A 23,823-nucleotide genomic window follows, 5' to 3' on the forward strand; every position below is an offset into this window, starting at 1 on the left:
GAGGTTTCATGCGCTGGGTGTTATGCTCGTTGCCAGAGGTTTCATGCGCTGGGTGTCAAGCTCATTGCCAGGGGGTAATGCTTGTTGTCAGGGATTTCAACAAGCTCCACTGTTTAGTGTGACGTGGGCACCACTGCCCGATCCCCCCATTGCTGTTGCTGTGCCAGTTATGCCCCTAGTGCCAGATATACATGTCCCCACAGAGCCAGATATACATGTCCTCACAGTGCCAGCTATGCCCCCAGTGCCAGTGTCCCCACAGTGCCAGACACGCCCCCAGTGCCAGTGTCCCCACAGTGCTAGATATGCCCCCCTCCCCTTCCCCCCATACTGCTCACCGCGCTGCTGTTGTTTTGTGAGGGGAGAAGAGCGCAGCATGCGCCTCCTGCCCCTCACTCTCTGGCAGCGGTAACTCTCTTCAATTAGGTGCCGGTCCGTGAGCCAATCAAAGCTCACGGTCCGTGAGCCAATCAGGAGCCTCAGCTGCCGGTCCGCGAGCTCTGATTGGCAGACGGACCGGCGCTGAATTGAAGAGACACCGCCAGAGACATGTGTGTGTGCCGGGCAGCGGTGGCCAGGAGCTGGCCGAGCCGCATGCGGCAGATGAGAGCCGCGGTTTGCCCACCACTGTCCTAGACGCTAGAGGTCAAGTATGATCTCTAGCATGTTTCCTCCATGGCGGCGGCCATTTTGGAGGGGACATTTAGCAGATTTTCAATCTGCTCTGAAAGTGGCGGCGCCCCCGCAGCCCTGCGCTTCCAAGCCTCCGTAGTGTGCTGCGGGGGCAGTAGTTACGCCACTGCTAGCACCCCTAGGGGTGGCCCAGCAGCACAGACTATTTCAGGACACGCATAATATGTCAGTGATGATTTACAAAATGTTCTATTGTTTTGAAGTTAAAAAAATAAAATGCCACCAAACAGCTACAAATGGTGGAAATAAAAACAATTCCACAAGGAATAAAATGTTAGCAGCAACCTGTGTGTTTAATCTTTACATTGATTTTTGTAAACAAACATTCTTAAAATCCCGGGCAACGCCGGGTACTCCAGCTAGTATTTTAGTATTTTTAGTGTTTATTTTTATTGTATATCCTGTTTTTATTTGTTTATTGGTTGTTGCTAAATATTTCACTGTTCAGAAGTGTAATTTATGTTTATATCTTCTTTATTTTGCTGAAACACTATCTTGCACTTTATGGGTTCAATCCATCATACTTGCCTACTCTCCCGGAATGGCCGGGAGGCTCCCGAAAATCGGGTGATGATCCCGGCCCCCCGGAAGAGCAGGCAAGTCTCCCGATTCTTGAGGTTGCCCCTGCCCATCCACCCACTTTACACAACTTAGTGGGCGGTCCGGGCCGTCGATGATGCAATTCTTGCTGAATCGCGTCGTCATAGCCACGCCCCCTGCAGTATAATGCCGGTGATCGTGGCATTACAGATCAGGGGTGTGGCTTAAAGGAGGTGCCGCTGTAACCCTGCCCCCGTCCTGCCTCCACCCCGACCCCCATCCCGCCTCCGGTCCACTCCCTCCTGACATCACAGCCCTCCCCTGCCCCCCTGCTAAGCCGACCTGGCTGCTCTCTCCCGGAGAGAGCAGCCAGAATGTCGGCATGAATGAATTTACCCGCGAAGGGGGCTAGTTGCGGTTGCACTGCAATTGGCCCCGATCTCACCCTGGATTTGCAGATTTTTGGACGGAGGCCCTCGATGTATTTTGTATAAATAAATAATATTTGAAATTCATATAGTGGTTGTTTCAGTATTTTTGATCTATCAAAAAATTAGTGAGACTACATAGTTATTTCTTTTAAAGTAATTTGCTATTGCCCTCATATAGAGTCCACGATATTGCAGGGTTCGTACATTTGGGCAGACACTTACCTCCTCTAGGGGTGCCCTCTCCAGCGCTAGAGAATAACACAAACATATCTCTGGAGTATGGCTATTGTAGTTTCACTTCAAAGAGTTAGAGACCTATTTATTAACATTATTTTCACCAAAAAAATGTGAAAAAGGGTGTTTTCACTCCCTTTTCACATTATTTTAGTATCACTATTTATAAGGCTTTTGGAGCAGTTGTCATGGTTTCCGCAGCATGGAGGGGGGGGGGGGGTTAGTCGCGACCGGGGGTGGTGGTGGCAATGTCGGCGTTGGTGGCGCATGCGCAGCAGGACATCAAGGTATTTTTCCTGAAAAATACCCAGATGAAGCTGCGGATTGTAATCGCAGGGACAGAGCTTGCTCGTAAGCTCTGTCCCTGCATGCGGTAATTGATATAGCCGTGTGATGTAATCAATTATCGCAGTGCAAATTCGGGCGATTTTATCACCTCACATCCGCATCCTTGTTTGCGGATGGAGATAAATAGTCCCATAAAGACAAGTCAAAGTGATTTTATATGAGTGGAGAGTTTCCTTTACAATACAGTTATTCCCCACTGGTCTGTGGCTATTTGTTCCAAAGAAAAGGGTGGCTCATTATTTATACTGTAGTAACATTGGCGTTTCTATCATGGGGGCAATGTGTGCGGTGGGCTCCTAGATCCGGGGGGGGGGGGGGGGGGGCCACACCACACACATGTTGTTTAAATACTTACCTTTCCGGAGTCCCATGACTGGCTCTGCAGCCGCTGCATCCGCAGCAACAATCCAACCAAAAATGTCCTCCGTGCATGCGCAGTTCATATTTTGTCTACGGACCATGGTGGGCGCCATGTTTCCGAAGACCTACACATGCGCAGTAGACTCCGGCACAATGCTGGAGCCTGTGGCGCTGCGGAGCAGAGGGGGCCCACCTGGAGTCTGCACACGAGCCCCTTCTCTCTTATAATGCCCCTGTGTAGTAATATTAACATCCCTCATTATTTACACTCCATTGTCAACCCAAAGTTCTTTTTAAAGCAGTGACGTTCAGTGAGGTAAATGGCTGGAGATGCACTGGCTTGTACCCGAGTCAAATTTACACACAATATATGAGCCCAAGGGTACATATGGGCATTATACACAGGTGCAGCAGTATATACATATGGGCATTATACACAGGTGCAGCAGTATATACATGTGGGCATTATACACAGGTGCAGCAGTATATACATGTGGGCATTATACACAGGTGCAGCAGTATATACATGTGGGCATTATACACAGGTGCAGCAGTATATACATGTGGGCATTATACACAGGTGCAGCAGTATATACATGTGGGCATTATACACAGGTGCAGCAGTATATACATGTGGGCATTATACACAGGTGCAGCAGTATATACATGTGGGCATTATACACAGGTGCAGCAGTATATACATGTGGGCATTATACACAGGTGCAGCAGTATATACATGTGGGCATTATACACAGGTGCAGCAGTATATACATGTGGGCATTATACACAGGTGCAGCAGTATATACATGTGGGCATTATACACAGGTGCAGCAGTATATACATGTGGGCATTATACACAGGTGCAGCAGTATATACATGTGGGCATTATACACAGGTGCAGCAGTATATACATGTGGGCATTATACACAGGTGCAGCAGTATATACATGTGGGCATTATACACAGGTGCAGCAGTATATACATGTGGGCATTATACACAGGTGCAGCAGTATATACATGTGGGCATTATACACAGGTGCAGCAGTATATACATGTGGGCATTATACACAGGTGCAGCAGTATATACATGTGGGCATTATACACAGGTGCAGCAGTATATACATGTGGGCATTATACACAGGTGCAGCAGTATATACATGTGGGCATTATACACAGGTGCAGCAGTATATACATGTGGGCATTATACACAGGTGCAGCAGTATATACATGTGGGCATTATACACAGGTGCAGCAGTATATACATGTGGGCATTATACACAGGTGCAGCAGTATATACATGTGGGCATTATACACAGGTGCAGCAGTATATACATGTGGGCATTATACACAGGTGCAGCAGTATATACATGTGGGCATTATACACAGGTGCAGCAGTATATACATGTGGGCATTATACACAGGTGCAGCAGTATATACATGTGGGCATTATACACAGGTGCAGCAGTATATACATGTGGGCATTATACACAGGTGCAGCAGTATATACATGTGGGCATTATACACAGGTGCAGCAGTATATACATGTGGGCATTATACACAGGTGCAGCAGTATATACATGTGGGCATTATACACAGGTGCAGCAGTATATACATGTGGGCATTATACACAGGTGCAGCAGTATATACATGTGGGCATTATACACAGGTGCAGCAGTATATACATGTGGGCATTATACACAGGTGCAGCAGTATATACATGTGGGCATTATACACAGGTGCAGCAGTATATACATGTGGGCATTATACACAGGTGCAGCAGTATATACATGTGGGCATTATACACAGGTGCAGCAGTATATACATGTGGGCATTATACACAGGTGCAGCAGTATATACATGTGGGCATTATACACAGGTGCAGCAGTATATACATGTGGGCATTATACACAGGTGCAGCAGTATATACATGTGGGCATTATACACAGGTGCAGCAGTATATACATGTGGGCATTATACACAGGTGCAGCAGTATATACATGTGGGCATTATACACAGGTGCAGCAGTATATACATGTGGGCATTATACACAGGTGCAGCAGTATATACATGTGGGCATTATACACAGGTGCAGCAGTATATACATGTGGGCATTATACACAGGTGCAGCAGTATATACATGTGGGCATTATACACAGGTGCAGCAGTATATACATGTGGGCATTATACACAGGTGCAGCAGTATATACATGTGGGCATTATACACAGGTGCAGCAGTATATACATGTGGGCATTATACACAGGTGCAGCAGTATATACATGTGGGCATTATACACAGGTGCAGCAGTATATACATGTGGGCATTATACACAGGTGCAGCAGTATATACATGTGGGCATTATACACAGGTGCAGCAGTATATACATGTGGGCATTATACACAGGTGCAGCAGTATATACATGTGGGCATTATACACAGGTGCAGCAGTATATACATGTGGGCATTATACACAGGTGCAGCAGTATATACATGTGGGCATTATACACAGGTGCAGCAGTATATACATGTGGGCATTATACACAGGTGCAGCAGTATATACATGTGGGCATTATACACAGGTGCAGCAGTATATACATGTGGGCATTATACACTGGTACAGCAGTATATACATATGGGCATTATACACAGGTGCAGCAGTATATACATGTGGGCATTATACACAGGTGCAGCAGTACATACATGTGGGATTATACACAGGTGCAGCAGTATATACATGTGGGATTATACACAGGTGCAGCAGTATATACATGTGGGCATTATACACAGGTACCGCAGTATATTCATGTGGGCTTTATACACAGGTGCAGCAGTATATACATGTGGGGATAAGACAAGTGGGGGGGGGGGGGGGGGGGACTGCCTCACCTGCCATAGACTTTTTACTCCAGAGTTTTCACTATAAAAATGATCTGAATAATACAGAGAAGATATTTCTAACATATTCTTTGTATTTTTTATTATTTACTTTAATAGTCAAAACTCTGGCGTATACATTAGTATGACAGGAAAGGCTCTGCCTTACCTCACCGCATGTCACTGTTTTAAAGTGCATTTCTTATATTGTTTATTTATTACCAGTTATTTATATAGCGCACACATATTCCGAAGCGTTTTACAGAGAATATTTGCCATTTACATCAGTCCCTGCCCCAGTGGAGCTTACAATCTATGGGGGCAATTCCAAGTTGATCGCAGCAGGAAATTTTTTAGCAGTTGGACAAAACCATGTGCACTGCAGGGGGGGGGGCAGATATAACATGTGCAGAGAGAGTTAGATTTGGTTGGGTTATTTTGTTTCTGTGCAAGGTAAATACTGGCTGCTGTATTTTTACACTGCGATTTAGATTGCAGATTGAACTCACCACACCCAAATCTAACTCTCTCTGCACATGTTATACCTGCCTCCCCTGCAGTGCACATTGGGGGTAATTCCAAGTTGATCGCAGCAGGAATTTTTTTTAGCAGTTGGTCAAAACCATGTGCACTGCAGGGGAGGCAGATATAACATGTGCAGAGAGAGATAGATTTGGGTGGGGTGAGTTAAATCTGCAATCTAAATTGCAGTGTAAAAGTAAAGCATCCAGTATTTACCCTGCACAGAAACAAAATAACCCAACCAAATCTAACTCTCTCTGCAAATGTTATATCTGCCCCCCCTGCAGTGCACATGGTTTTGCCCAACTGCTAACAAAGTTCCTGCTGCGATCAACTCAGCATTACCCCCTATATTCCCTATCATATGTACACACACACACATTCACGCTAGGGTTAATTTTATTGGGATCCAATTAACCTACCAGTATATTTTTGGATTGTGAGAGGAAACTGGAGTACTCAGAGGAAACCCACGCAACTACGGGGAGAATATACAAACTCCACACAGTTAGGGCCATGGTGGGAATCAAACCCATGACCTCAGTGCTGTGAGGCAGTAGTGCTAACCATTACACCATCCGTACTGCCCAAATATATAAAGGTTAACTTTTCATAGCACCTACGGTACATACTGTATAAAGTCTACCTTCTATAGAGAGTGTTAAGCCCATTGAAAAATTACATTGATTGACAGGTAATTAAATTTAAGGCTGTTGTTTTGAACTTTGTTAGCCAATTTGTGATAAAATGTATTATGATCCAATCCATCAAGCGTAATATTAATACTTTTAATAAATAAATCAAAACATGTTCTACATAAAATTTAAAGCCATTGATTGTGTAGTGATTTGTCACCACATGTGTGACAGTAGAAGGATATAGCCCAGGTGTACATAAAGGGAGTGTAGCTAATTATACAGATATGAGACAGCTGAGCAACATAAGGGGGGAAATTCAAGTTGATCGCAGCAGGAAATTTTTTAGCAGTTGGGCAAAACCATGGAGGTCATTCCGAGTCGTTCGCTCTGAAAATTTCTTCGCATCGCAGCGTTTTTCCGCTTAGTGCGCATGCGCAATGTCCGCACTGCGACTGCGCCAAGTAAATTTGCTATGAAGTTTGGATTTTTACTCACGGCTTTTTCTTCGCTCAGGCGATCGTAGTGTGATTGACAGGAAATGGGTGTTACTGGGCGGAAACAGGCCGTTTTATGGGCGTGTGGGAAAAAACGCTACCGTTTCCGGAAAAAACGCGGGAGTGGCTGGAGAAACGGAGGAGTGTCTGGGCGAACGCTGGGTGTGTTTGTGACGTCAAACCAGGAACGATAAGCACTGAACTGATCGCAGATGCCGAGTAAGTCTGAAGCTACTCTGAAACTGCTACGAGATGTGTAATCGCAATATTGCGAATCTTTCGATCGCAATTTTAAGAAGCTAAGATTCACTCCCAGTAGGCGGCGGCTTAGCGTGTGCAATACTGCTAAAATCGCCTTGCGAGCGAACAACTCGGAATGAGGGCCCATGTGCACTGCAGGGGAGGCAGATATTACATGTGCAGAGAGAGTTAGATTTTGGTGGGTTATTTTGGTTCTGTGCAGGGTAAATATTGGCTGGTTTATTTTTACACTGCAATTTAGATTGCAGATTGAACACACCCCACCCAAATCTCTCTCTCTACAAATGTTATATCTGCCTCCCCTGCAGTGCACATGGGCCCTCATTCCGAGTTGATCGGTCGCAAGGCGAATTTAGCAGAGTTACACACGCTAAGCCGCCGCCTACTGGGAGTGAATCTTAGCTTCTTAAAATTGCGACCGATGTATTCGCAATATTGCGATTACTAACTACTTAGCAGTTTCAGAGTAGCTTCAGACTTACTCTGCCTGTGCGATCAGTTCAGTGCTTGTCGTTCCTGGTTGACGTCACAAACACACCCAGCGTTCGCCCAGGCACTCCCACCGTTTCTCCGGCCACTCCTGCGTTTTTTCCGGAAACGGTAGCGTTTTCAGCCACACGCCCCTGAAACGCCGTGTTTCCGCCCAGTAACACCCATTTCCTGTCAATCACATTACGATCGCCGGAGCGAAGAAAAAGCCGTGAGTAAAAATACTTTCTTCATAGTAAAGTTACTTGGCGCAGTCGCAGTGCGAACTTTGCGCATGCGTACTAAGCGGATTTTCACTGCGATGCGATGAAAAAGAACGAGCGAACAACTCGGAATGAGGGCCATGGTTTTGCCCAACTGCTAAAAAAATTCCTGCTGCGATCAACTTGGAATTACCCCCAAAGTGCCTGCTGAGACATCAGCCAGTGACCTCACTACTTCCCTCACAGGCCATTGGATGTGCAAGAAAATTATCAATGTCGGGCCACCATATTCTACTGTGATGTGTGCACACCAGAGATTTGAATCAAAATTTACATCTACAGTATATAATAATATGTCCCAATGCCAACATACGCGTGCAGTGGGAACTTTGGTGCTTGTCCCAGCAGCACCCAATGCTAGAGAGACCTGACAGACCTAGTGATGGAAAACAGTAGGACCCACTGGGTCACCAGTAATGAGGAGTAAGTATGGTGGGGGCGGGACAAGGTGTGTGTGGGAGGAGACAGGGACAGAGTAAATGTGGGGCGATTGGGAGTTTAGGCGACAGAGCGACAACAAAAGCGCAGTAGAGAGGGAGCAGACCTAAGCGGGTAGGGCAGACTGAGGTGACCCAGCATATGCCGGGTCCCTGTACTAGCCAGGGGCATCCAATTGTGCATATACTTTGTAAAAACCCAGCGGCGCAGGGTTTTCTTGCAACCCCAGAGCAAGTCTGATTTTTGCTAAAATTTTTATTTTTGCTCTGAAACCCTTGCGGAAACACCCCCAACACGAATGACTAATTAAGCAATTAGTTCTTAATTACTCACATTACACAGCGTTATCTTCTTCATGCGGATACAAGTTGGACCCCCATTAGGGGTGTGTCCCCTAGTGTGTATGTGTGACCCCTCCTGTGTGTTTGTTTGACCCCCTCCATCCTGTGTGACCCCGGAGGCAGCAGTAGGGAGAACTACATCTCCCAGCAGCCATATTTCCTCCCATAAGAATTCCCCCCCTCCCAGCATCCTCCTTCACAGTGGAAAGATGGAGGGGAGATGCAGAGGCCACCAGACCGTCCGGAACACATAGGTAAATATCAGACATTTTCCTTTTTTGCATCCCGTGGGGATTTTTGTAGCAAAGAAATTGCGACCAATATGTTTTAATTAGATACCACGGGTATCAGGAGCGTGCATACCCTCAGTAATCCAAAATTGGATGTTAGGTCTACAAGGTTTTTATGCACTCAAAACCTCGCACCTAACTGGATACCCCCGTAAGAGCTAATACAATAATACACTAACTCAGCATCCTGCATTTCATACATGTATTTTCTGATTCATTTGAATCTGAATAGTTGGGATGGTGAAGGGACTACTATGTCAATTCATTATGGTACAGTAGGCTGGGGAAAACTTATATTGCTGTATGGAAATGCAGTTTTTTCCCTTGTCAGTAAAATTCAAATAGTGCTATGGCCTCCCAGTCTCTGACATCTGCTAACATCTGATTGATGCCATATCTTAATAGTAACCAGAGATTTTGCCTCAACTCTTGGCTCTCAGAAGAGGGTCCTGATAAAGTCCATATTAAAGGGCCAGATGCATCATCGCTTGGAAAGTGATAAAATGGAGAGTGAAAAAGTACCAGCCAATCAGCTCCTAACTGCCATTTTTCAAATACAGCCTGTGACATGGCAGTTAGGAGCTGATTGGCTGGTACTTTAGTCATTTGTTTTACAAGGAAACAAATGAATACGGGGAAATGGAGAGTTCCTGTGTAAGGCTGAAGGGGCAACCGCAGAAAGATCAGGAAATGGTTTCAGGCCTTTATACTGAAATGGGAATATTTGGAGGATCCCACTTGACCCTGAGAGTCTACTATTGATGAGCAATTGTGCACGGCTGTCTCTTAGTAGGCTAAATGGCTGTCGGAACCACTGTGCCCTACCTATCAGTGCTTCCATTTCTGACAATGAGGTCTATTCATAAAGCAGTGAAAACAGTGAAGAAACAGACCAGTGGAGAAGTTGCCAATGGCAACCAATCAGCATCTCCCTTACATTTTATAGAATGTACTTGATAAAGGGGCAACTTCTCTACTCTTTTCACTGCTTCATGAATAGACCTTAATGTCTTGTTAGTTTTTACTACATTTCTGTTTTCTTGGTCAGCCTCTATAAGCTCCAGGTTGATATACCCATCTTCTAAATTGTCACAATAAAGAAGAACTGTAGACTGGTCTTCTAAAAGACTTCTGATGCTGTAAGGAGTACTTATTTGATCATAGCTCTGCAACTGCATCAGTTAAATCCCAGTAAAGGAAATTTTTAAGCTCTTTAAGTACTGTAGGTCTCCAGTGGTATTTATTTTGTATTTCTTGCTGTTGCAGGCTTGTTTTCAATAGACGGACTTATTATGACAGGACTCCTGGAGTCAGAATGGGAGTTGTAAAAAAAATAAAAATAAAATAAAAATCAGATAACATTTACATTGCCAGGAAGGCAACCATTGTATGCCATTGTGGCACAAAATAATTGTATTAAATTGTGGTACACTGTCAGTGATAAATGAAAGAAAATATAAAAAAATAAGAGATACCTACAGTCAGTATATTATAATAATAATAATAATAATAATAATAATAATAATAATAATAATGTTAAGCTCCCAGGAGTTGGAACAAAATAAAAAAATAAAAAAACACCAATGAAAAAATTGTAATGAATAATATAAAAGCAATGGAAATGCCTCCTTCATGGGTGCTGAGGGGGGAAGGGGGGGGAGTAGGTACTATTTACGTGGGCCCAGGCCTGATGGAGGGCCCTTATCTAGCAGCAGCTCTCCTAAGCTAAGCACCTGCAGTGTGGCCAGGGAGGTGCTTAAAGTACTTTTTGTGAATTTTTTTCTAAGTGTGCAGGGCCACGCCTCCTGCGATTATGCCATGCCTCTCATGATTAGGCCTAATCACATGCCCTCCCAAAGGTACCTACGCCCAAACAGGCCTGTATTGTGTATCAAATCTATTACTTAGCAGATTTGACCCTCCATACAGGGTTTTTGTATCGGGGAAAGAGACCATGGCAGCAAAGAAAAGAAAACCTCTTTTGGGGGCACTCATTTAGTAACAAAGATATTGTTTAAAAATATGTAATTTTAATTTGAATCGGTTAAAAGTTTATGTATTTGGGATTTTAACCCAATCTGCTACACCCCTTAGTAGAGTTAGCAGAAAAAAGACAAAAGGTGCATGTTTAGACAAATAATTACAAAAAATATCACGGAATTAATTAGCCACTGGTTATTTGGTAAATACAATTACCTGTTAATTCACGAAGGTACGAGTAATGCTTCCTATGAGATGTTTTTACTTTTAAATCCTGGACAGCTGTAACTATCTTGTGTCCTTGGCTGAACATTTGTTTATGACAGAGAGGGTAATAATGTTTCTCTGACGTCCTAGTGGATGCTGGGAACTCCGTAAGGACCATGGGGAATAGACGGGCTCCGCAGGAGACTGGGCACTCTAAGAAAGAATTAGATCTACTGGTGTGCACTGGCTCCTCCCTCTATGCCCCTCCTCCAGACCTCAGTTAGAATCTGTGCCCGGCTCAAGCTGGTTGCACACTAGGGGCTCTCCTGAGCTCTTAGTAAAGAAAGTATTTATTAGGTTTTTTATTTTCAGTGAGATCGGCTGGCAACAGACTCACTGCTACGAGGGACTTAGGGGAGAGAAGCAAACCTACCTGCTTGCAGCTACTGTAGCTTGTGCTTCTAGGCTACTGGACACCATTAGCTCCAGAGGGATCGAACACAGGCCCAGCCTCGGTCGTCCGGTCCCGGAGCAGCGCCGCCGTCCCCCTTGCAGAGCCAGAAGACGGAAGAATCCGAGGAGAAAATCGGCGGCTGAAGACTCCGGTCTTCATTAAGGTAGCGCACAGCACTGCAGCTGTGCGCCATTGCTCCCCATGCACACCACATACTCCGGTCACTGATGGGTGCAGGGCGCTGGGGGGGGGGCACCCTGGGCTGCAATTAGATTACCTTAAAAATGTCAAAAAACACATAATATAGTCTAACAAACTATATATGTGTAAAAATCCCCTGCCATAATATTAATAAAAGAGCGGGAGAAGTCCGCCGTGGAAGGGGCGGGGCTATCTCCCTCAGCACACTGGCGCCATTTTCTCTTCACAGTTCCGCTGGAAGACAGCTCCCCAGGCTCTCCCCAGCAGTTTCCAGGCTCAATAGGGTAAAAAAGAGAGGGGGGGCACTAAATTTAGGCGCAATACTGTGTATTATAGCTGCTATAGGGAAAATCACTTTGTGTAGTGTAAATCCCTGTGTTATATCGCGCTGTGGTGTGTGCTGGCATACTCTCTCTCTGTCTCCCCAAAGGACTTGGTGGGGTCCTGTCCTCAGTCAGAGCATTCCCTGTGTGTGTGCGGTGTGTCGGTACGGCTGTGTCGACATATTTGATGAGGAGGCTTATGTGGAGGCGGAGCAGGTGCCGATAAATGTGATATCACCCCCTGCGGGGTCGACACCAGAGTGGATGGATATGTGGAAGGTATTAACCGACAGTGTCAACTCCTTACATAAAAGGTTTGATGACATAACAGCTGTGGGACAGCCGGCTCAGCCAGTGCCTGCCCAGGCGTCTCAAAGGCCATCAGGGGCTCAAAAACGCCCGCTACCTCAGATGGCAGACACAGATGTCGACACGGAGTCTGACTCCAGTGTCGACGACGACGAGACTAATGTACATTCCACTAAGGCTATCCGTTGCATGATTACGGCAATGAAAAATGTGTTGCACATTTCTGACATTAACCCAGGTACCACTAAAAAGGGTATTATGTTTGGGGAGAAAAAGCAACCAGTGGTTTTTCCCCCATCAGATGAGTTGAATGAAGTGTGTGAAGAAGCGTGGGCATCCCCTGATAAAAAATTAGTGATTTCTAAAAAGTTACTAATGGCGTACCCTTTCCCGCCAGAGGACAGGGTACGTTGGGAGACATCCCCGAGGGTGGATAAAGCGCTCACACGCTTGTCAAAAAAGGTGGCACTACCGTCTCAAGATACGGCCGCCTTAAAGGAGCCTGCGGATAGAAAGCAGGAGGCTATCCTGAAGTCTGTATATACACACTCAGGTACTATACTGAGACCTGCTATTGCTTCAGCATGGATGTGCAGTGCTGCAGCAGCGTGGTCTGATTCCCTGTCTGATAATATTGATTCCCTTGACAGGGACACTATATTGCTAACCATAGAGCATATTAAAGACGTAGTCTTATACATGAGAGATGAACAGAGGGATATTTGCCGGCTGGCATCTAGAATAAATGCAATGTCCATTTCTGCCAGGAGAGTATTATGGACTCGGCAGTGGACAGGTGATGCGGATTCTAAAAGGCACATGGAGGTTTTGCCTTACAAGGGTGAGGAATTGTTTGGGGATGGTCTCTCGGACCTCGTTTCCACAGCGACAGCTGGGAAGTCGACATTTTTACACCAGGTTCCCTCACAGCCAAAGAAAGCACCGTATTATCAGGTACAGTCCTTTCTGCCCCAGAAAGGCAAGCGGGTTAAAGGCGCGTCCTTTCTGCCCAGAGGCAGGGGTAGAGGGAAAAAGCTGCACCATACAGCCAGTTCCCAAGAACAGAAATCCTCCCCTGCTTCCACTAAATCCACCGCATGACGCTGGGGCTCCACTGGTGGAGCCAGGTGCGATGGGGGCCCGTCTCCGGAACTTCAGCGACCAGTGGGTTCGCTCACAAGTGGATCCCTGGGTTCTACAAGTGGTATCTCAGGGATACAAGCTGGAATTCGAGACGTCTCCCCCTCGCCGTTACCTCAAATCAGCCTTGCCAGCTACTCCCCCGGACAGGGAGGTAGTGTTGGCGGCAATTCACAAGCTGTTCCTCCAGCAGGTGATAATAAAAGTTCCCCTCCTTCAACAGGGACGGGGTTACTATTCCACAATGTTTGTGGTACCGAAACCAGACGGTTCGGTGAGACCCATTCTAAATTTAAAATCCTTGAACACTTATATAAGAAGGTTCAAGTTCAAAATGGAATCGCTCAGGGCGGTTATTGCAAGCCTGGAGAAGGGGATTACATGGTATCACTGGACATCAAGGATGCGTACCTGCATGTCCCCATTTACCCACCTCACCAGGTGTACCTCCGGTTTGTGGTACAAGACTGCCATTACCAATTCCAGATGTTGCCGTTTGGTCTGTCCATGGCACCGAGGGTATTTACCAAGGTAATGGCCGAAATGATGATACTCCTTCGAAAGAAGGGAGTTCTCATTATCCCATACTTGGACGATCTCCTTATAAAGGCGAGGTACAGGGAACAGTTGTTGGTCGGAGTAGCACTATCTCAGGAAGTGCTTCAACAGCACGGCTGGATTCTGAATATTCCAAAGTCGCAGCTGGTTCCTACGACGCGTCTGCTGTTCCTGGGTATGATTCTGGACACAGAACAGAAGAAGGTGTTTCTCCCGGAGGAGAAGGCCAAGGAGTTGTCATCTCTGGTCAGAGACCTCCTGAAACCAAAACAGGTGTCGGTGCATCCCTGTACGCGAGTCCTGGGAAAGATGGTAGCTTCTTACGAGGCAATTCCATTCGGCAGGTTCCATGCACGGATCTTTCAGTGGGATCTGTTGGACAAGTGGTCCGGATCGCATCTTCAGATGCATCGGCTGATCACCCTGTCCCCGAGGGCCAGGGTGTCTCTGCTGTGGTGGCTGCAGAGTGCTCATCTTCTAGAGGGCCGCAGATTCGGCATACAGGACTGGGTCCTGGTGACCACGGATGCAAGCCTCCGAGGTTGGGGGGCAGTCACTCAGGGAAGAAACTTCCAAGGACAATGGTCGAGTCAGGAGGCTTCCCTACACATAAATATTCTGGAACTAAGGGCCATTTACAATGCCCTAAGTCAGGCAAGACCCCTGCTTCAAAACCAGCCGGTGCTGATTCAGTCAGACAACATCACGGCGGTCGCCCATGTAAACCGACAGGGCGGCACAAGAAGCAGGATGGCGATGGCAGAAGCCACAAAGATTCTCCGATGGGCGGAAAATCACGTGATAGCACTGTCAGCAGTGTTCATTCCGGGAGTGGACAACTGGGAAGCAGACTTCCTCAGGAGGCACGACCTCCACCCGGGAGAGTGGGGACTTCACCCAGAAGTCTTCCAACTGATTGTGAACCGTTGGGAACGGCCACAGGTGGACATGATGGCGTCCCGCCTAAACAAAAAGCTAAAAAGATATTGCGCCAGGTCAAGGGACCCTCAGGCGATAGCTGTGGACGCTCTAGTGACACCGTGGGTGTACCAGTCGGTTTATGTGTTCCCTCCTCTTCCTCTCATACCAAAGGTGCTGAGGATAATAAGAAAAAGAGGAGTAAGAACTATACTCATCGTTCCGGATAGGCCAAGAAGGACTTGGTACCCAGAACTAAAAGAAATGATCTCAGAGGACCCTTGGCCTCTGCCTCTCAGACAGGACCTGCTACCGCAGGGGCCCTGTCTGTTTCAAGACTTACCGCGGCTGCGTTTGACGGCATGGCGGTTGAACGCCGGATCCTGATGGAAAAGGGCATTCCGGTTGAAGTCATTCCTACGCTGATAAAGGCTAGGAAAGAGGTGACAGCAAAGCATTATCACCGCATATGCCGAAAATATGTTGCTTGGTGTGAGGCTATGAAGGCCCCCACAGAAGAATTTCAGCTGGGTCGATTTCTGCACTTCCTACAGTCAGGAGTGACTATGGGCCTAAAATTGGGATCCATTAAAGTCCAGATTTCGGCCCTGTCTATTTTCTTTCAAAAAGAACTGGCTTCACTGCCTGAAGTTCAGACGTTTGTTAAGGGAGTGCTGCATATTCAGCCCCCTTTTGTGCCCCCAGTGGCACCTTGGGATCTCAACGTGGTGTTGGATTTCCTAAAATCACATTGGTTTGAGCCACTTCAGACCGTGGAATTAAAATATCTCACGTGGAAAGTGGTCATGCTTTTGGCCTTGGCTTCGGCTAGGCGGGTGTCAGAATTGGCGGCTTTGTCCTGTAAAAGCCCCTATCTGATCTTCCATATGGACAGAGCTGAATTGAGGACGCGTCCCCAATTCCTCCCTAAGGTGGTATCAGCGTTTCACTTGAACCAACCTATTGTGGTGCCGGCGGCTACTCAGGACTTGGAGGCTTCCAAGTTGCTGGACGTAGTCCGGGCCCTGAAAATCTATGTTTCCAGGACGGCTAGAGTCAGAAAGACTGACTCGCTGTTTATCCTGCATGCACCCAACAAGTTGGGTGCTCCTGCTTCTAAGCAGACTATTGCTCGCTGGATCTGCTCCACGATTCAACTTGCACATTCTGCGGCAGGACTGCCGCCTCCTAAATCAGTCAAAGCCCATTCCACGAGGAAGGTGGGCTCTTCTTGGGCGGCTGCCTGAGGGGTCTCGGCTTTACAACTTTGCCGAGCTGCTACCTGGTCGGGATCAAACACGTTTGCAAAATTCTACAAGTTTGATACCCTGGCTGTGGAGGACCTTGAGTTTGCTCATTCGGTGCTGCAGAGTCATCCGCACTCTCCCGCATCCACTAGGACGTCAGAGAAAATAAGATTTTACTCACCGGTAAATCTATTTCTCGTAGTCCGTAGTGGATGCTGGGCGCTCATCCCAAGTGCGGATTGTCTGCAATACTTGTATATAGTTATTGCCTAACTAAAGGGTTATTGTTATGAGCCATCTGTTCGTGAGGCTCAGTTGTTATTCATACTGTTAACTGGGTATAGTATTACGAGTTGTACGGTGTGATTGGTGTGGCTGGTATGAGTCTTACCCGGGATTCCAAATCCTTTCCTTATTGTGTCAGCTCTTCCGGGCACAGTTTCCCTAACTGAGGTCTGGAGGAGGGGCATAGAGGGAGGAGCCAGTGCACACCAGTAGATCTAATTCTTTCTTAGAGTGCCCAGTCTCCTGCAGAGCCCGTCTATTCCCCATGGTCCTTACGGAGTTCCCAGCATCCACTACGGACTACGAGAAATAGATTTACCGGTGAGTAAAATCTTATTTTCCATCCAATCTGAATATGAAATTGTTACACTTCAGGAGGTAAAATAGAAAGTATTTTACTCCGTACCTAACAAGTGGATGTGCCTGACAGGTGAATATGAACATTTATAGCATGATGGGATTGCAGATGAAAGTAGTTTTTCCCATCATGTTGGGCATATTAGTTTAACCAGGGAAACAATCATATGTATAAAGCAATCTATGCGTTTGAAAAACACTTGTTTCAAAGAGAATAGAGTCAGTGCCGGTTTTCCACCGACTTCTGCTACCTTCCCATGTGTGGGTAATTCCACAGTGAATGGGAGGTGAGAGTCGAGCGGCCGGCGCTGATGTGAAGAAAGAAAAGGTGGTGTTTACTACTGTTGTGGGCTGCGGGTCGGTTAATCCCTGGTAACCTTTAGGTTATTGCAGGGAAACGGGACCCGCTGCTCCTCAATGAGAGCACACCAGAATACCTGTTCGTAGATGAAGTGTTTGGCTGAACGCGGGCCGTGCAGCAGCGCTGCGACTGGTCAGCGCGTGTTTCTCCTGGTGCCCGGGAACGGAGCCATGTTCTCTGCACGGGGATTCCGTGTGACGTCACAGTGACGTCTATCGATTGAACGTACGTTTCACCCTAGGGGCAGGGCTTGTTCACCAGTGTTCTTAGAACGGGATCCCTTGTGTGGCTTATATTCTGGAATGGGCCAATCATGTGATGTTGTATTGTTAGTTACTGTCGCCAATTAAACGGCTAATGTGTTACCTATTAATAGATTTCAGCTGACTCAATTAATAGAGCAAATTATGTTTCAAAGGACTATGCATAAATTATCAAACACTTATAAAAGTTGCCGATGATTATTACTTAGAATTGATTAATTGAATATAAATAAATAAAAATAAAAATGAAAACTGAGTGTGCATAATTGACAATTCATATGTTCTGAAGTTATAATAGTACAGAGTGATAGTGTATTTAGGAGGTATGGGATGATTATACACATGTAACATTGAGTTATTATTGGGGAAAGTGTAAAGAATAGATAGTTAGACAATTATGATAACATGATGTGTTAGGAGTTTGTGATTAACAGTGACTAATTAGCGGCTCTAAGTGTGAGCAGTTATTTACTACTTGATGTACCAATGTTGGAATGTAACACCGCCAACACCAATAATTATTTATGAATTATTCAAATTATTTGATTATACGTTGGTCATATATAATTAATCAACATTCAAACATCATAGCTGTGCAGGTATATCATACCTTCTGTTCTCAGATGTGACCCTCACAAGCATTATATCATCATAGAGTGAATGTAAGATAAACAAACACAAATGGGGCTAATTCACATATGGTTGGAGTAGTTATCACAGCAATTGGATCACTGTGACACTATTGGGCAGATTGCGGCACCCATGGGGTCATGCAAGACGCCTGTCAATGATCCTTGTAAGAGGTCAGGAAATATGGAAATCCTGACCCCTTCCCTTCCCATAAATGATGGCATCTGTGAAAACGGAGGCCATTGCCTCCCTCTCCCCAGCTCCAAATGGCATCAGACTGTCAGTCTGATGCTGTCCTGCATCGCAGAACCCATTCGCGCACGCGCAGAACATCAGTACTTTGTGGCATGGGATGCAGGACCGACCGGACAGCATCTACTATCCTTATGGTCAGATATACAGTATAACAAGCCCGCACAGGCTCAGTAGCAGAGTGCTCACCGCTGCCATTGGTCCCTATGCCCAGCAGGCTCTGTGGACCGGTAGTAGGATCAAATATATGGATAAGCAGCTTTCCTGCTCCTTAATGCATGTCACTGTCTGATTTCATTTTGAGAGGAAGTGTCATACACTTTTTTGTTGGTTTATATTGAGGATTATGGGCCAAATTCAGACCTGGATGCAGCTGCTCAGTTGCTCACAGTGGCTACATCCAGGTGGTCTGTACGGCCTTACACATTGCGGACGCATCCTTGAAGGGTGTGGCCACAATGGGATTGACAGGTGCGGGTGTTGTGGGGCAGAGTTATGGCATTGCGGGGGCAACACTGGGTAAACGGGCGGGCCAGGACCCTTTTCGAGGTGGCTGCATGAAAAAAAAATGCCTGCACAGTTAGGCTGCGCTGCCAGGGGTCAACCTTAGATCCAATGCCTACGCAGTCTAATTGCGGACGCACCAGGGGGGGGGGGAGGTGCTACCTCACACATGCTGGGAGGCCTTGTCCTGTGCTGGGCGGCCCCCAGCATGTGCAGAGATGAACTGCATATGCAGCGATCTACGTTCATCTCTGAATAATCCGCTATAGGCCTAATTCAGCTTGAGTTGTAGTTTTGCGAGAAATTGCAAGCACATGGGCAAGGCCGCCCCGCAGGCCGAGTCCTCCCCCACTGCCAATGAAAGTGCATTGCCAAACAGTGATGCGCTCGCATCTTAAGGGTAGCCCCCTGCCTTTGCAGCCTAGCTGCAAAGGCAGTCGCTGGGCGCCATGGCCCACCCCCCGCAAATGCTGTGGACACATCTGCATTGTCCAGACTGCGCGCCCCCATCGCCACAAGGAAAACGCTGCATCACCCCCGCCAGGACTTAGATTGCGATAATGTGTAATCACAATTTAAGTCCTCGCGCATGCCTTATCCAGGATTGTTAGTAAAACAAAAAAGCACACAACTGGGCAAAGCCATGTTACACTGCTGGTGCGCCAGCCTGGACACTGGTACATCAAAAGTCATCTCTAGAGCCAAGGTGGATTGAACCGTGCCAAATGTTCCCGATTACGCCTGCAGCTGTGTTTTGATGAGGCGGGAAAGCAGGAAGGAACCTACGTCCATGCATCATGTTTCTTTTTTTCAACATTTACTGGTCCACTTTACTACTGGGAACACAACATTAATAAAGCAAACATAAATCACATTACAAAAAGGCCACCCATATAATATGATGTAAGAAAGCTTTGCACCAATTACTGCCAGTGCTTGGTGTTAGACCCCTGCTGAAGGTTCTCTCTCTATTTTATCTTTCTCCAAGCTTTGCTAAATCTGCCCCTATATCTCATTCATAAACGTAATAGGGTGAGATAATCCAGAGGTTCCGGAGTTTGTGGAAGATTGCCCATATTTTTAAAGCAACAATCATTTACAAGGCAAAACCAACCTGCTGTTGCCTTATATATAATTGCCACTTATGGGCACTCTCGCACAAAATCCTGCACCTCCGGACAGGGGCGTCCCTGCCCCTGATTACACCCTGTGCGGGCTGCACAAAATTGGGGCTTAGCAGAGTGGGCATGGCCTCGTGTCTGAACCCCCATTTTCAGCATTCTGGGGCGATATGGGCTACCCCCGGAGGGTGCTATGTCTGCAGGGCTGGCTCCTACAAGGTGACAGGAGCCAGGTCCTGCACATAATGTTAAAGTGCAGCACCCGGCTTCTGTCACTGAGCAGGAATCAGCATTTTGGTGTACAGCGGGTGACACCCGGGTGCGGCCCGCGCCCCCCACATGATGGCTTCTCTCACCCTATTACATCTAGCCCATCATATAAAAGAAAATGAAAGATAATTAACATTTAGCTAGATAGAGGGGACAAAGGGAATTTTTAATGTTTTGACCACAATGCTGAGAGAGCTCACAGAGAGAATGACTGTTTCACATGTCTGATGTAAAGTGTAGATGCGTATGGGAACAGTGACCACAGACACCTTAAGGAATACATGACTGCAGTTTTCTACTTGCGTGTTAGCTACTTAATGGCTGCTTAGATATCATTTATTTACATCTACACCAGGAACCTATGATTAGTAATACAAAGAAGTCTCATTTTTCCCACACACAACATAGAGTCTGAGAATAAAAGCTGCGTATGACTCTTATCTTATCCGGGGCAGCACGGATGGTGTAATGGTTAGTATTACTGACTCACAGCACTGAGATCATGGGTTTGATTCCCACGATGGCCCTTTGTGGTGTTTGTATATTCTCGCTGTGCTTGCGTGGGTTCCTCTCACAATCCCAAAATATACTGGTAAGCAGGGGTGCTTTAAAAGAGGAGGAGGCCTGTGTCCAACCTCCTCTGTTCGGGCCCCCTCCTCTCTGCAGGCAGAGCTGGAGAGTCTGAGCACTAGAGGGCCCAGACTCTACTAAACACGTGCAGATCTTTGGGAAAATGGCGCAGTGGCCATATTCCCAGTGATTTCTCTACTGCACATGTGCAGAACACAGCGAAAATGACTGCTGCGCCATTGTCACAGTGATTTAACAGCGCTGGTGACATCAGCGCGGGGCTCTGGAGGGGAGAATATTCAAAAAATGGGTACAGCGTGTGCGGTGGGGAGCTTCCCCTGGACTCAGGGGCCTGTGTGCATCGCACACACTGCACCCATTATAAATACGCCAGTACTGGTAAGTTATTTGACTCCCAACCAAAATTTACCCTAGTGTCTTAGTGCGTGTACATGTGGCAGGGATTATAGACTGTAAGCTTCACTGGTGCAGCGCTAAAGTGCTGCGGAATATGTGTGCACTATATAAATAACTGGTAATAAATAATAATCTCACATCCTGCAAGTCAGTAACTTCCAGGAAGTGCATATATATATATATATATATATATATATATATATATATATATATATCTGTGAAAAAGTTTTAGGCAGGTGTGGAAAAAATGCTGCAAAGTACCCACAAGAATGCTTTAAAAAAACAGAAATGTTAATGATTCAGCAATTAACACGGCATCTATTCAATGGTGGGAGGGGAGCAGGGGGCTGTCCAGCTGCTTGGGGAGCGCTGGGCACGCCCCCAAAATGACAAAAAACGAGTCCGTGGCGCTCGGCCATGCCCACTCAGTCAAGGCCACAACCTCCCATTACAAGCCACACCCCTTTTTGGAGCATCCCAACCTCTGGATGTTACAAATTGGGAGGTATGGATAAATCACCATCCAATCAGCTCACCTTCCACTTATCACTGCTTTATCACTGTTTTATCACTTCTCCAGGCTTAATACATCTGCCCCATAATATCATTATAGAGAGAAAAGACAATTGCTACTCAGCTCTGTGGGGGACGGGAGGGATTAAACTATTTTGCTCACCAGCAGCCAATAGATGGCGCCCAACAAAGTATTTCCCATTTGGGAGTGTTTTGAAAGAAAAGGGTATTGGGAACCGCACAAGTACAATATTTGAACAGATAATGACCTCTGAAAAACTGAATTATTCCTGAATTGCTTCTCAATATAGCAAACATATGTAATTGGAAAAATTATAGTCCCTGTACATATTCTTGTTGCTTTCAGTGGTGCTCCCTTGAGTCAAAATGGTTAACAGAAAAATAGCCAAACAGAGAAGTGTTTGGAAAGTAGACTCTTTTTTGGGAGCACTCTAATTCAGAGGTTTAAGGTTATAACATCACTGGTAAAATCGATTTTATTAGGAAGTATTTTTAAGTTGAATTTAAGGAGTACAAATATAAGAGTGAAACAGCCTCGCGAACATATGAACGTAAAATGTTGATCATAAGTGATCACAATATCACAATTTACTAATTGCCGGAAATTAATAGCTGTGGTACCAAAAGTAAGACAACATTACATATTATTTCTCATGTAGAATGTGACCATCATTTATTCTGCATATATCCATTATGGATCATTTGGGTCGCAGAGAATTAAATCATTGGTCATGTAAAAAAGTGTACCTTGTGGCATTAGGTGACAATCTATTCGGGAGTCAATTTATTGCAGTACCAGGGTGTTCAGAGGTGGTCTCCCATCCTGTTACTAACCCGGCCTTTCACTGCTTAGCTTCCAAGGTCAGAAGAGATTGGGCATCTCCAGTGAGGTATGACCGCAAATATTGAACTCGCCTTTTTTAGTCACCTATGTGTTAGTAATAAAATTACTGTATGTCCACATTGGTAAATTATTTTGGAAATATGAGGCACAAATGCCATACAACCTATGAGAAATGAATGCAAATAACCTGACTTGGTCACTGAGTGATACGTCAGGCACACAAAAGAAGGTACACAGATGAGTAGAAAAAATCACTGTGCAGAGAAATTATTCTAGACCACACAGCATCCACATATAGGACTTGTTTTTTACTTAGTTATTTGGTCAGTACCTTGTAATATTTATATAGGTGACAATCTATCTGGGAGCCAATTTATTGCAGTACCAGGGTGTACATAGGTGGTCTCCCATCCTGTTACTAGCCCGGCCTTTCACTGCTTAGCTTCCAAGGTCAGAAGAGATTGGGCATCTCCAGTGAGGTATGACCGCAATTATTGAGCTCTCCTTTTTTCGTCACCCAAATCTTTATAATATAATCACAGTATGTCCATATGCACATATATGGCATCAATGCCCGACAACATGTGATAAAATAAAGACAATCACCTGATCTGGTCACAAATTGACATGTCAGGCACAAAAGTACAGGTACGTAAATGAGTAAAAGTTACTGGGCGGGAGAGTTTTTCATAACCACACCGTATCCACAATCAGGACTTGCTTTTTACTCATGAAATGAATTTGGGAGACATCAAAATAACCGCATCAGAAAACGCATTATATAAGTGATGAGTATAATTACTCCACACAAACTGCTCACAGTGGTGTGTGTGCTACCATAGTATTAAATTAATTTATACCTGGGC

The 23,823-nt window shown here is 45.9% G+C and overlaps 2 pseudogenes; both read right to left on the reverse strand.

Annotated features, from left to right (window-relative positions):
- Positions 1 to 22,897: 22,897 nt before the first annotated feature.
- Positions 22,898 to 23,017, reverse strand: LOC134946115 (5S ribosomal RNA; annotated as a pseudogene).
- A 313-nt stretch (positions 23,018 to 23,330) lies between these two features.
- On the reverse strand, positions 23,331 to 23,450 carry LOC134946146 (5S ribosomal RNA; annotated as a pseudogene).
- Between the last annotated feature and the right edge of the window lie 373 nt (positions 23,451 to 23,823).

This window comes from Pseudophryne corroboree, chromosome 7 (assembly GCF_028390025.1).
Source record: "Pseudophryne corroboree isolate aPseCor3 chromosome 7, aPseCor3.hap2, whole genome shotgun sequence".
Taxonomy (NCBI): Eukaryota; Metazoa; Chordata; class Amphibia; order Anura; family Myobatrachidae; genus Pseudophryne; species Pseudophryne corroboree.